This window comes from Pseudonaja textilis, chromosome 4 (genome assembly GCF_049901715.1).
Source record: "Pseudonaja textilis isolate UNSWEBS1 chromosome 4, rPseTex1.2, whole genome shotgun sequence".
Classification (NCBI taxonomy): Eukaryota; Metazoa; Chordata; class Lepidosauria; order Squamata; family Elapidae; genus Pseudonaja; species Pseudonaja textilis.
The window spans coordinates 39154494-39168311 of record NC_141993.1 but is presented as its reverse complement, the minus strand read 5'-3'; the positions used below and the strand labels follow the sequence as shown (position 1 = coordinate 39168311).

General features: G+C 37.0%; 1 long non-coding RNA gene across 1 annotated transcript in view; it reads right to left on the bottom strand.

Moving 5' to 3' along the window:
* Positions 1-13515, bottom strand: part of LOC148125799 (uncharacterized) — a 28947-nt gene extending 15432 nt beyond the window's left edge. The window contains exon 1 of the long non-coding RNA XR_015743477.1: positions 13258-13515. This is a non-coding gene — a long non-coding RNA (uncharacterized LOC148125799). The remainder of the gene's footprint in view (positions 1-13257) is intronic.
* Positions 13516-13818: the final 303 nt, after the last annotated feature.

Genomic DNA, 13818 nt, shown 5'->3' with positions numbered 1-13818 from the left:
ATTTTGTGAAAAATCATCTAAAGCACCAGGGAGGGGAATCTGACTTATGCCTTACTACATTCACAATCAAGGCTCTCCCTCTCTCTTTTTTCCCCCCGAGCTTATTTTTACTTCCTGAGCAAGTCAACACCACAGATTGCATGGGGACTTCATTATTATTATTATTATTTTATCTCCCAAATTGCTCAACCTGAATAAGGAATTTAAGTTACAGTAAGGCAGATTCCAAACGGCACTGGAAAAAAGCCTCCTAACATTTCATCTGTGGAATCAACTGCTCAAAGAGTTAGTGGATGTTGTAAATTATCAGAGTTTATTTTAGTGTTCCTTTTTCTGCTTAATATTCGTTTTTATGCTCAGGCTATATATTTGCTTTTCCAAAAAAAAAAAAAAAGCACTTTCCAAATTATCAAAGAAATCAAAAAATATTACTTAAATATTCTGGCTGTTTATAAAATTAGTAAGGTGCTAATTGACTGATATACTTAACATTTTTCTGAAATTGTGTTCCAATACTCAATTTCATCAAAACATAGTCTTGGTGAATTCTTTAAAAGGGATGCATTATCATCTTAGAACAATTTTCCTTAAGCTTTCAGGGCTTTTGGCTGCAACTTTATTATCATGAAAGTTTAACCAAATCAACATAAGCATTACAGTTTGCTGGGAAGCTTGGTGTTTGTTTTTAAACAAATATCTCATAGCATAATATTAGGTACCGTAAGTCTATTGAAAGAAAGTCACATTCACAGAAAACCTGCTCATTTTCAAGGATGCAAAAGTAAAGCTACTTTTTTTCCCCTACTGATTCATTTTTTGGAGACCTTACAATATTGTATAATTTTTAGGGAGAGATACCTGTCCCAGTTAGTAGCAACAAAATGACCTGCCGTCAGTTATAATGAAGGTGGCAATATGCTTCATGAACTACAATATGAGTAGTGATACTGTCATTTGTTATCTAATTATTGAAAGCTAAAAGGTTTGAGTACTTTAAGATTATTTGTGTTATTCTGATTGTGCAGCTGAATGAAAAATATCACATTTTTTCCATGTAACGCTTTTGAATCTCCAAAGTTCTTTTGACTGAAAGATGTCTTTGGCAATTGCTTTGTTTAACAGCAGCAAAAATGTAAATAAACACTATTAAAATTGAAATGATCCACAATTATATATGTATTTAGTTCCTAATAGGAAGCACTAGATCAGCCTTCTCTCAGGCTGGCATCATCCTGATAAGCTGTACTACAACTCCCATTGTGCCAACTGGAATGATGGAAATGATTATCCATGCACATGTGAAAGATGCCAAATTGGATGAAGGCTGTAGTAGATTTTTATCAGTGTCCCACTCTCTGATGGCTCAGCTATTTAAATAAATGATGCCAAAGCACTACTGCAGAATGAATGACTAGAGAAAAACAGGTTGTCCAATAAATACATAGTTATTAAACTACAAACTTGCTAGCCAGGATGACAGTATATAAGCAGTTTGTCTAATCTTAACTGCTTTCAACTAGACAGTTGCACGCATTATGCATAGCCACTACTTTGCTTTGAGCACCATTAACAGAAATGCTACAAGAAACTAGCATGGAGAAAATAATTAGATTTTTAGAATGAATTGCATTCCACTACATGGTAGCAGCTGTCACAAAGAGTAATTTTAAGTAGTTTCCATATGGTACAAGTTCATATATATAGCTCCTAAGCCAAGTATTTATGTTATCTGTGTGTATGTGTGTGTGTGTGTAAATATGTCTCTGCATACATTTAACATAAGCATGTTGCATGCTATTTCCCCTCAAAGGAAATTATACAAAAGAAAGGCCAATTATTGAAGTTCCCCTAGGATGGTCCATCTGGACAGTGCTAATTTGAAATATCAAGTGAGCTGTTTTAGCACCTCTGTCCCTTCTGTCCAGATGTTTGGACTTCTGCCATCTTCATAGCCCACCTCCTTTTACAAATAGCTCACAGAGTTATTTTTATAGTATTTAAGAATTCAAAAGGGAGAAAAAAATATCTCAGAAACGGTCAGATTTGGTTATATTCCAATTGTAGCGGTCCCTTCCTTGATCTCTCAAGGGCTGAACTAGTCAGAAAAATGCATGTTTCTAAGAGATATATCTATGTAAGTCCTTACCTCTGGAGTATGGGAAAAGCTGAATTAGCAAGAGCATCTTGCTTGATCAATTAATGTGAAATATTTAATTCTTATAAGTGTTGATTTAAAGAATCCATCATTTGTACAGCTGATGGAATTTTAGATGTACCAAAGAAATAAATCCTAGAGTAGAGTAGTAGTATCTCTAAAAGTAGAGATACTTCTTTTGATCAGTCATATGGAAAGAATTTAACTGGAGAAAACTAGTTATCTAAGCTTGATTCTTGACTCCCCCCCCCTTCCAGGTTTTAAACCTCAAAATTATCAGGAACATGATTCTCCTCTAAGAGTTTGCTTTACAAAAACCACTTTGGCAGTTTGACACATCCATATGTTTTATTTTTCTTTAAAGGAACCACAACCAGGGTAATTTTTTTACAGAATAAAAACTATGTTTAATAAACAAAATTCCAATCTGAAGCATGGATAAACTAGATTAAACTAGCGCAAATATGCTAGGCTATAACTGTCTACAAACTCTGTTTAAGGTGACTAGTTATGTCAAGTTATGTCTTGAAAAAAAAAATCATTATTTTGATTCAGGCACTCTGCAACCAGAGAAGACAAACCAACTAAAACAGAAGACATAGAGAATAGAAGAGTAGAAAAAGGTGGCCTAGGAAAGTGTAACAAAAGGCCTGTTAATGTCTATGAACATCTATTCCACCTATACCTTTATTTTTTCCTTTTTAGTAAAAAAAATATTCTAATCAATATAAAGTAGGAAGAGACATAGCAGTACCTCCAATGAGGATGCTAAAATGCTGATGCAGATATGCTGCCATCCCATGCTAATGCTACTCTTATGTCAAAACATCCTATGCAAGTGCATAAATCAAAGTATTTGTTTGATAGCATCATCACACACATTCTGTTCTTTGTCCCATGGCCTCTCCCTAATAGATATAGAGGAGGAACACAATGCTTTCTGTGGCAAGGCAAATCTCCAAATAATAGTAATTTAGATGGAGACTTTATGAAGGTTAAGAAATGAAGCTTACGAACTGTAAGTAGAAGCATCAATAGAATCAGGCAATTTTGTCAAAATGTGGCCCTTTTTATACATGCACACAATGTCACGATGCACAGATAAAAGGGTAAGCACGTTTACAATATGATGCTGGTTTCATTATTTTCCCTTCTTCCCCTCACCCAAAGATGCCTTAATTTATATAATTCCTAAACTACCAAAGTTATTGTAGTTTTTCTTGTGACCGATGTCTCACTTCTTGAAATGCAACGGAGGCATTGTTCAAAGACCTTAGTCTGAAAAATGTCGTACATCTTATGCACAAGACATTTTCACAGGTACAGGTATGTAGGTCTAGGTGTGATCGGATCTTTTCCTGTGTAAGATTAAGAGTATCTTGGTGACATTTCGGCGAGGTCCCACTCGCCATCCTCAGGCTGGTGCAGAAAGCACCAGCCTGAGGATGGCGAGTGGGACCATTTTGGCTTTGACATTTCATTTTGTAACAACTTTAAAAGCACAAGTACAATGATGTGGGAAAATACGCGAGCAAAGCTGAATACCATACATGTAAGTACGCGAAAACTTAAGAAAACAAATACACACACACACACACACACACACACACACACACACATACATGTAAGTACCTGTGAATATTTAAGAAATATATATGTTTTCTTAAGTTTTCGCGGGTACTTACATGTATGTTATTCAGCTTTGTTCGGGTATTTTCCCTCGTCATTATAGTTGTGCTTTTAAAGTTGTAGCAACGTTTCGGCAGAATCTCATCTGCCATCATCGGGCTTCTGTATTGTGTTTGTCTGTGAGTCAGACTTTTAAAGTTGTTTCAGTTTTAAATTTGGGGCTAGCCTACTGCTGTGCCAGAATGTTTTTTTCTTCATCCTGATTGGTTGGGAGTCTTGGTCTGTGTTTATTGGACTTGGAGTTTGCTGTGTTCTGCTTGATTGGTGTTTCTAATATCTTCTGTCTTTTTTGTTGCTTTTTTTGTGTCTTGATTGGCTGGCAACATTGTGTTCCTGTATTGGAGGCTTTTAGTGCAGCTTGGCTCCGAGTAAATGGATGGCTATAAGTACCCGTGAAAACTTAAGAATATATATATATATATATATATATATATATATATATATATATATCTTTGGTTGTTCGGGTTTTCTCCCGCGTAAGATTCAAGTATCTAGGCAACGTTTCGATGAAGTCTCATTCATCATCTTCAGGCTTCTGTCTCCGGCTCTGTGCTTCTCAGAGTAATGTGAGATTGCAGCTGCTTCCTCCTTTTAACTGCCAGTGGGGTGGGACTTGATTGGGTGGGGGCTTGGCTATGTTCTGATTGGGTGGGGGTGTGTTCTCATTGGTAGGGGGTTTGGCTGTGTTCTGATTGGTTGGGGGTTAGCCGTGTTCTGATTGGTTGAGGCGTGTTCTGTTCAGGTGGGGGCTTGGTTGTGCTCAGGTTAGTCTTAGTTGCTGGGGGATTTGAGCTGGTGAGTTGTGATCTTGCTGTTTGGCTTCGAGTTCGTGGTCCTTCTGCATCTTCATAGTGGGTGTCGGTTTGCTTCATGTATGGCTCGGAGGGGTTTGAAGTGGGTAGTGATGCAGCTGCCGTGCAGCTTCTGGTCCATGGTCGTGTCTCATCTTCTGAGTGGGTGGGAGTCTGTTTTCTACATGGAAGTGTGGTGGTGGCATCTTGTGTGGCTCTCATGGGTGTGGGTCTGGTGTCCTTCTTCATGTTAGGTACTCGTCTGTTCATGAGGGCGGGTTTCCAAATGGCTGGAAGGCGGGAGGTGTCATCTCGTTTGTTCATGCTGTGTGGGCGTTTTTCTATCTCTATGGCTTCTCTGATTATTCTGCTGTTGAAGTGTTCGGTTTTGGCGATAGTTCTGGTATTTTTAAAATCAATTTCATGTCCTGTGGCTTTGAGGTGTTGGACCAGGGAAGAGGTCATTTCTTCTTTTTGATTGAGTTCTTATGTTCTTCAATGCGTGCACTTATTCTTCTGTTAGTTTGTCCAATGTATGTGGTAGGGCAGGCAGTGCAGGGGATTTCATATACTCCTTGGTTTTCTAATTCGATTTTGTCTTTGGGGTTTCTTAGGATGGTGGATATTTTTCTGTTTGTGCAGAATGCTGTTTTGATGTTGTGTTTTTGGAGGATCTTGCTAATTTTGTCTGTAGTGCCTTTTATATATGGGAGGAGGGCTTTGCCGTTTTCTTGTTCTCTGTCTTGGATTTTGGTTGGGGTTTCTTTTTGGATTAGGTGGGTAATCTTCTTTCTTTGGAATCCATTGGCTGCAAGTACGTTGGTGAGTGTGTGTAGTTCGGTTTTTTGGTGTTGTTCATCGGCTAAGCATTTTGTTCTGGAGATGAGTGTCTTGGCTACGGAATTGATCTGTGCTGGGTGGTGGTGTGATAGTGCATGTAGATACCGGTTAGTATGTGTTTTCTTCTGGTAGATGGTGTGTCCTAGGGAGCCATTGGATCTTTTGTATACCAAGACATCTAGGAAGGGAAGTTGGTTGTTGGCTTCTGTTTCCATGGTGAATTGTATTTTGGGGTGTAGGCTGTTGAGGTGTGTGAGGAAGTTGTTCAGTTTTTTCTTTCCCATGTGGCCAGATTATGAAGGTGTCATCTACGTATCTGAGCCAGAGTTTGGGTTTGTGGTCGTATTTTTCTAGAGCTTGTGTTTCAAAGTGTTCCATGTAGAGGTTTGCGATGACAGGTGAGAGGGGTGATCCCATGGGTGCTCCTTCTATTTGTTTGTATTTTTGTCCATTGTAGGTGAAGTATGTATTGGATAGGCAGTGGTTGGTTAGATCTAGGATGTGCTTGGGGGTTGTATTTGTTTTGGATGGCTGTCAAGGCTTCTTTTATTGGCACTTGGGTGAAGAGGGATATGACATCGAAGCTTACTAGTAGGTCGCTAGGTTGTAAGTTTTGTTTCTTTATGATCTCGATGAATTGGAATGAGTTTCTTACGTGTGAGTTGATGGATTCTGCATAAGGTTGTAGTTGTTTGGCGAGAAATTTGGCTAGGTTTTGTAGAGGTGAGCCTATGGAGCTGACTATTGGTCTGAGTGGGGTTCCTTCTTTGTGTATTTTGGGGAGACCATAAAGCTTGGGGCATCTGGATGATTTTCTCTGGGTATGATTCGTTGCTGGATTTCTTCACTGATGGGGAGGCTTTTATTTTGGATTTGGTAGTTTTTTCTAGGTAGGTGGTGGGGTCTGTCTTTAGGGTTTGTATGCGGGGTCTTGGAGTAGGTTGGTTAACTTGGTTTGGTAGTCAGATGTGTTCATAACCACTGTCGCATTGCCCTTGTCTGCTGGTAGAATTATTATGCTGGTGTCTTCTTTCAGGTTAAGTAGTGCAGTTTGTTCTTCTTTGGATAAGTTGCTTTTGGGTGGTTTGCTAGTGCAGAGGATGTTGGTGATTTCAAGTCTGATTTTGTTAGCATCATCAGGGTTGGTTTTGGTCAGGCTGGTTTCAACTCCGCATATGATGGTTTCTGTGGGGATGTGTTTGGGAGCGACAGCAAAGTTGAATCCTTTTGAAAGGACCTTGGTTTCAGCTTCAGTGAGGATCTTGTCTGAGATGTTGTGCACTGTTTGTTTCATGTGTGGCTGTGGGGGGAAGAGTTGGTTTCTGGCGTTGTTGTAGTTTCCTGAGTTTGTTGGTGTGTGTGTCTGTCTTGAGGGTGGTCTGTGTTTCGGCTCTCCAGACAGCGAGTTGTTTGGATTTGTCCCAAAGTAGAGGGTGAATCTTGTTGCTGAGTCTGAGGTGGAGTGTGAGGAGATCTTTGTTGATTTGGTCTAGGAGAAACCTTTTTGTGTGAAGTTCATTTCTAATTAGGGCCAGTTCTGTTCTTTTTAGGATGCGTTTGGTGGCTGCTGTGTTGGTGTGGAATTTCAATTGGAAGCTTGTGGGAATTAAATTTTGATCTCGGCAGTTGCATAAGAATGCAAGGTCACATAAAATGGAGGCTCTTTGGACTTCAAGTTTTTCATAAGTCCTGGTCAGATGGTGGGTTTCCTCCCCGTAGAGGTGCAGTATTTGTTTTCTGAGGTTCTCGCGGGTATTTGTATGTGGATCTTTGGTTGTTCGGGTTTTCTCCCACGTAAGATTCGAAGTATCTAGGCAACGTTTCGATGAAGTCTCATTCATCATCTTCAGGCTTCTGTCTCCGGCTCTGTGCTTCTCAGAGTAATGTGAGATTGCAGCTGCTACACACACACACACACACACATACATACACACACACACACACACAAATCAAGCAAGCACAAGACTTTAACAAACATAAAAATATTTAATGGTAGAAGAATCTAAAAATATAATGTTTATTAATTATTTATCCTAAGCACGTACTGCATAACAATGTTCTAATTGGACATGCATCTCCATACAATCTTTTCCTGGGTCACAGGCTCATAATAAATCTAAGATTCTTTCCAACAGCCTACACCCAGGTCAGCAGGGATTACCATGAGACAAATATCAAGTAGAAAACAACACCCTAATCAAGGACTTACTGAGGAGAAAACTGCATTCCCACCAACACTGTCAGAGAAAGTTTCTGTAAATAAACAGAGAGCAAACCCCGTATTTACCATTACTGATGATGTTTCCTAGTTGGTTAATAAACATCTGCAAGTAAACAACCAAGTTCAGAGAACACCATGGACTGAAGGGAAACAAAGGCAAAAGGAACATAAAAAAGAAAGCTGTTGGAAAAAGGATAACTTTGCAGCTTAATCCAAATCAGAAGTTGTGGAACAAGTTTCCTTTTGTAGGATATTCCAGTTTGTCAGTGCTTCCAGAAAGCTCCTGTCGGGTCATTAATGTCAATTCTGCATATCTCAGGCAGTGAGATTGGATAGAATTAGAAGCTTCAACAGGCAAATTTCCTAATGATGTTTAATTTTTGTTGTTTATTGTCATTTCCTTCTTATATTCAGAGCTGTGGTGGTGCAGTGGTTAGAATGCAATATTGCAGGCTAATTCTGCCAACTGCCAGAAGTTCAATTCTCACCAGTTCAAGTTTGACTCAGCCTTCTGTCCCTCCAAGGTTGGTAAAATGAGGACCCAGATTGTTGGAGGCAATATGCTGACATTGAAAACTGCTGAGAGAGGGCTGTAAAACTCTATGAAGCAGTATATAAATAAGTTATACTGGTATATTGAGTCATCATTTAGAGTGAGCTGTGTTTTGTGATCCCAAGATTACATGCATGATAATTTAGCATGACTACTGTGAATACCTTTAAATACATTTGACATTGGCTTTAGCTCCAATATGAATCTTCCAAAACATAAATTCCATTAATCATTTAGTTTCTCTGAGGAGAGAGAGAGAGAGAGAGAGAGAGAGAGAGAGAGAGAGAAGGAGAGGGAAAATATATTGACATATTATGAAAAGTACACCTCAATTTTTATCTAACTGTTGATCTATAGAACATTCCTCATACCTCATACCTCATTGTGACAGTTAAATTAGAAACCCTTTGGAGGGGCGGTGTAAATCCTTTTTTTAACGCCTGGGCAATCATTTTTAGCTGCATGTTAGTTTACACTCTCAAAGACATACTTGAGAAGATCAGGACACACATTTGTAGAAGCCTCACTGATTCTTCCTTCACAAATTCATTTACTTAATTGTTTGAGTTCAAATTGCCAATATGAACCAATCCTGATGTTGACTGTGCCATACTTTACATCACTGGTGCCAATCTCGATTGTGTCATGGGCCGGATCGTGATGTATCACAATGTTTTTTTGCCATTGCAGAGCTGGGGTGGGTGTGGCCTGTGTGTAATGTATCTGACCCACAGATTGTGAGTTTGACAGGCCTACATTTACATCAATGTTTTTCAGCCTTAGCCATTTTAAGATGTGTGGACTTCAACCCCCAGAGTTCCTCAGATTTAGAATGGATAAAACAGTGAAAATCTGAAAGGACATTGTGCATTTAGAGCCATAATGCAACTGATAAGATGGTGTACTACGTAGCACATTACAACTTCTGGCCCACAATAGCAATGAGGGAGGGTTCCAGTAAACATGGCGGAGTTGTAGTGCTTTATGGAAAAGGTGGAACGAGGGAGAGATAGACCCTTGAGAGAGATGGTCTCTTTTATCCTCCCTAACTATCAGCAACAGCATGTTTGTGAAAGGCTTTAGAATATAAAATCACAAAGAAGCCTGTATATTTAATCCAAGATCAGATTGACCAGTTCCTTGAGCTTGAGATTTTTCATTATATCAGCAAATAAAGTGGATAGCTTGTGTTTGTTTTCAAAATAGAGAAAACCTACAAATGTTGAACACTGTACGATCTCTATTTTTTCAGGATTTTATTGACTGATTGGTTTAGTAAAATCTCTCTTGAGGAGCGAGTCACTACCAAGAGAACTACAACTACAAATTGTATTGTTTTATCTTTTAGAATAAAAACTCAACTGTAACTAATTACAATATGCTTTGCTTTAAAATGCATTTTGAGGCATGTTTTTGATGAATGGATCACACAAGATTACATGGCTGCAGATTTCTTTCATATATGTCTGAGAAAAATTCTGAAACGTTTATTAATAAATCTCATACATAAATGCAACTTGAATCCCTTCTAAAGTTTCTTAAAGAAAAAAACAGCATTTAGGAAACAGCTAGAACTATTTTGTGTGTGTGTGTATGTCTTTTAATTAAGCTCCTTTAAAATAGTTATTAAACTTATTAAGTGCACTTAGTAAGGTCTCTAGCAATTTATTGTAAAATAAAATTAAAACCAATAATATTAAAAACTACTAAAACAAAGTATTAAAATTAAGATCAAGAATCCTATTTAAAAAGGACTGTTTTAGAGCCATATACAGTATTTATTGGATTGATTGACTTAAAGCACCACCCAATTCTGAGATGACTCTGGAAGCGTCTCAAAGTTTGCAAAATGGTTTGCTCAGAAGAAAGGATGGCTTCAGAGAAGATTTGTACCTGAATTTCCACAACATTTATTTACAGAGCCGAGTATAAATCTCTGAGGATATCTATGATAGGAGATAATATAAAAGTGGCCATTCTCTCAAGTAGTGTGGATCCAAGCCATGGAATACTTCAGAGGTAATAAACATTATTTCGTATTTCACTCAGACACAAATTGGCAACCTGTACAATGGCTTTTTTTCCTTCCCATTTAATCTTGTTTGATTCTTGGAAATGAGCTTGACAAAGACCTTTTTAAAATAAGGCTTTTCAGAGTGATTTGCCATTGCCTTCTTCCTAGGACTGAATGTAAGGTCACCTAGTCTAAGGCAGAATTAGAATTTGTAATCTTCGGTATCCAGCCTGATGTCTTAATCACTACACCAAAATGTCTCTTGGAATGGCTTTAGGACAGGTATAATTCAATTTGAGTTCTTCTACAGATCAACCTGACTGTAGAGTTCTATGCTGATTAAAGTTTTTTTAAGCCTTTTGTAGAATGTATCATAGCAATCAAGACTAGAGATTGCAGATACCGGCATGAAGTTATAAAATCATCTTATACCAGAATAGGATACAATGGCAGAACAACTAAAGCTAATAACTAGAACTCCTAAGTGTTGCTTCAAACTGAGAAATCAGAAATTGGGATCTAGAATATTCCCAAAATGCATATTTAATCTTTTTAAGACAGTACAATTCCATATAGAGAAAAGCACTGAAAAATGCAATTTGCTACTACATTTGATTGGGTGGAGCAGAAAAAAAAAAGACTGCTAAAATCAAATTCTATGCAAAAATGTTTTTAATAAAAATAACAGTCTTATATTCAGTTGTTACATATATTCTAATTCTTGATTTTTTTTTCCAGATGGCTGGACTTACATATACATATATTGGTACATAAACAAACAAAACATTTGTGATGTCCATGTTATAGAATTAAAACCTGAAAATCTTCCTCAGATACTCTGCTCCATGTGAAGAAGTAATAGGAAGGTGGTGATTTTCAACAGAAGACCTTCTTGATAATGATATCGTGACTAGGATAAGGCTACCAAAAAGATTCATTGCGATTTTTAAAGCCAGATGAAAACCTATTATATTCACTAGAACCCAAAGCTTGTAAAAATAGGGATACTTCAGTTCACTGACTTGAAAAATAGTATTACTTCTCAAAAGTAGATTAAAGGATGACCAACAGCACACAGAATTCAAATCCAAATAAGTAAGCTACACATAAATATTCTTTGTTTTTCTATCAATTGATGGTATGATTGGCATTTTTTCCATTAATTAGAACTAGATAAAATGTATCAAAGTAATATTCCTTTCTGAGATGATGAAGCTTTACTAGATTTCAGACAAATAAGCTGAGTAATTCTCAAGGTATTAATTTTTAGAATTTTTAATAAAAGAAATTAATTATAATTTATTACTTTTAGGAAAGTTTTATTAGATTAAGTCAGGTGTAATCTGTAATTGCAGTTTTGTATATTTATTTTTAGATTAATCAAAATGGTGGATGCATAGATGGATGGATTTATCTATATCATTTATATCTATATCTACAGTATATACTGTATCTCTACTGTATCTATATCTATCTATCTATCTATCTATCTATCTATCTATCTATCTATCTATCTATCTATCTATCCATCCATCCATTTGGATGATAAATCAATATAGTTTAGTATAATTACTAATTAGTATAAATGGAAAGGCTATTATCAAGAAGAGAACTGTCTTCCTTTATGCAGCATAACTTGCTCAATAGTGTTTAGAGCTGGACTGTACCTCATCACTTTCACTCCCTAGCAAACACTGCCCCTTCAGAGTTTCAGAGACTCTACAATATGCCTATCATGAAATCAAATCTATCTCTTACATCAAGTGCTAAGAAATTACAGGTCTGCTACTTCAATCTTGTGGAAATAACACCATTAAGGAATACAAATGGGATTCACTACTTTGATATGTTTTCTTTATGAGTAAAATGGATCGTCATCCACACAGAATTGTGTGAGAAATTTATTAGATTCATGCAGGCAAGTTGCAGCATGTGATTAGCGTTTGAAGAATGGTATAGCTACATAAGAGAAAGAAGGATTTGCTATGTGTACCTTTTCTTTGTTTTCATTACTTAATGTGTGTTGTGCTGGAAACATTATTTTTATGTGTTTCTATGCTGGTGCTATCTTTAATAATCACTGTTTTCCACCACGGAACCTGACAGACAATTTGATCATACCAAGGAGGATACATCAACTGAATGAATAAATTTAAGTTTCTATAGGTATTACCAAGCTCTTTGTTTCTCTTGTTATTTCAAAAACTGTGTGGAAGCTATTTTATGTCAGTAAGGACCCCTGCCTCCTATTTCTCCACTCACTTCAAGAATAGCCACAATATAATGCAATAACCTGATATTTTTCAAATATTTTGGACTTTTATCCAATACAACTTGATCATCCAGACCAAAGAGTATAAGAAGAAACTTCCTAGGTCAGGTAAGTGATCCATATAGTCTAGCAACCTCTGTCTAGCAACATAGCACAGTCTGGTCTATGTTGAAGGACTGCTATTTGATGACATTCTGGACACTTCTGATAGGCACCAATAACATGAATTCTTCCAGATTATTTGAAAAAAAAACATGTATATTGTCATCACCATATTTAACAGTGAGAAATTCCCTGTTTTGCTATACACTGAATATTCTAAAAATCCATTTAGTAGTACTAAATCTCCCCACACTTGGTTTCCACCAAAGACCTCTATTCAACTATTGTGACAGAAAGAGCACAAAAAAGTTATTTCCACTTTTTTTCATATTGCACATGATTTTATACATCTAACTTCTGTCTCTCCTTGCCTGCTTTAACCCCAAGCTAAATAACTTATAAATACTTACTTCAGTAAAAAAGGAGATAGGAAAAAAAAACCCTCAATGTTCTTATATATTCAATATGGTTAGTCACACAACGTAATGGATTCAGGAAGTTTATAACCATGAGCATAAAGTCAATAGAGCATAAAGTCTACTACTATTTTTCATCTGGAATTAGTACTGATATGCTGCAGTGATTTCAGAGGTAATAAAGAACTAACCACCAATACTCACCGGAGATATCTGCAGGTTCCAGAACTGTCCTCTAAATGACAAAAACAGCACTACATTACTGTGATGCAATAATGGGTCCATTCTAAAAAGGATGAAAAATTATGTTCTGTGGACAGATAGAGGACGGTATTAGAAGTCAGGAAAAAAATCTGATTTAGCCCATCTAGAAGTAGTACACAGAACACTAGAAACTAAAAAGTTGATGGGGAAGAGAAAAGGGAGGGTTGATTATTTGCTTGGCATGGTGATAATGGGAACCTTTGCTGCTATTCTTTAAAATAAAAATAAAACACATGGTTTTATATTCTTCCAAGTATAGCTCGAAGTCAATTTCTACATGATTAAAGCTGACAGCTTTCATAGCAGTGACCTAGTTATCTTCATATACTTCAGAAAAGTACATTCTCCAAATGGTGGCAGACGGTCTAAAGTAAAGCCAGAAATGGATCTCTCATTCTTTCTAGATCATTTCTTTCCTGCTGCTCCTTGACCAGAGAATGTTCAGGTTGTATTGTGATCCTTCTTAAAGATCACCCATGAATAAATTGTCTATCTACAATT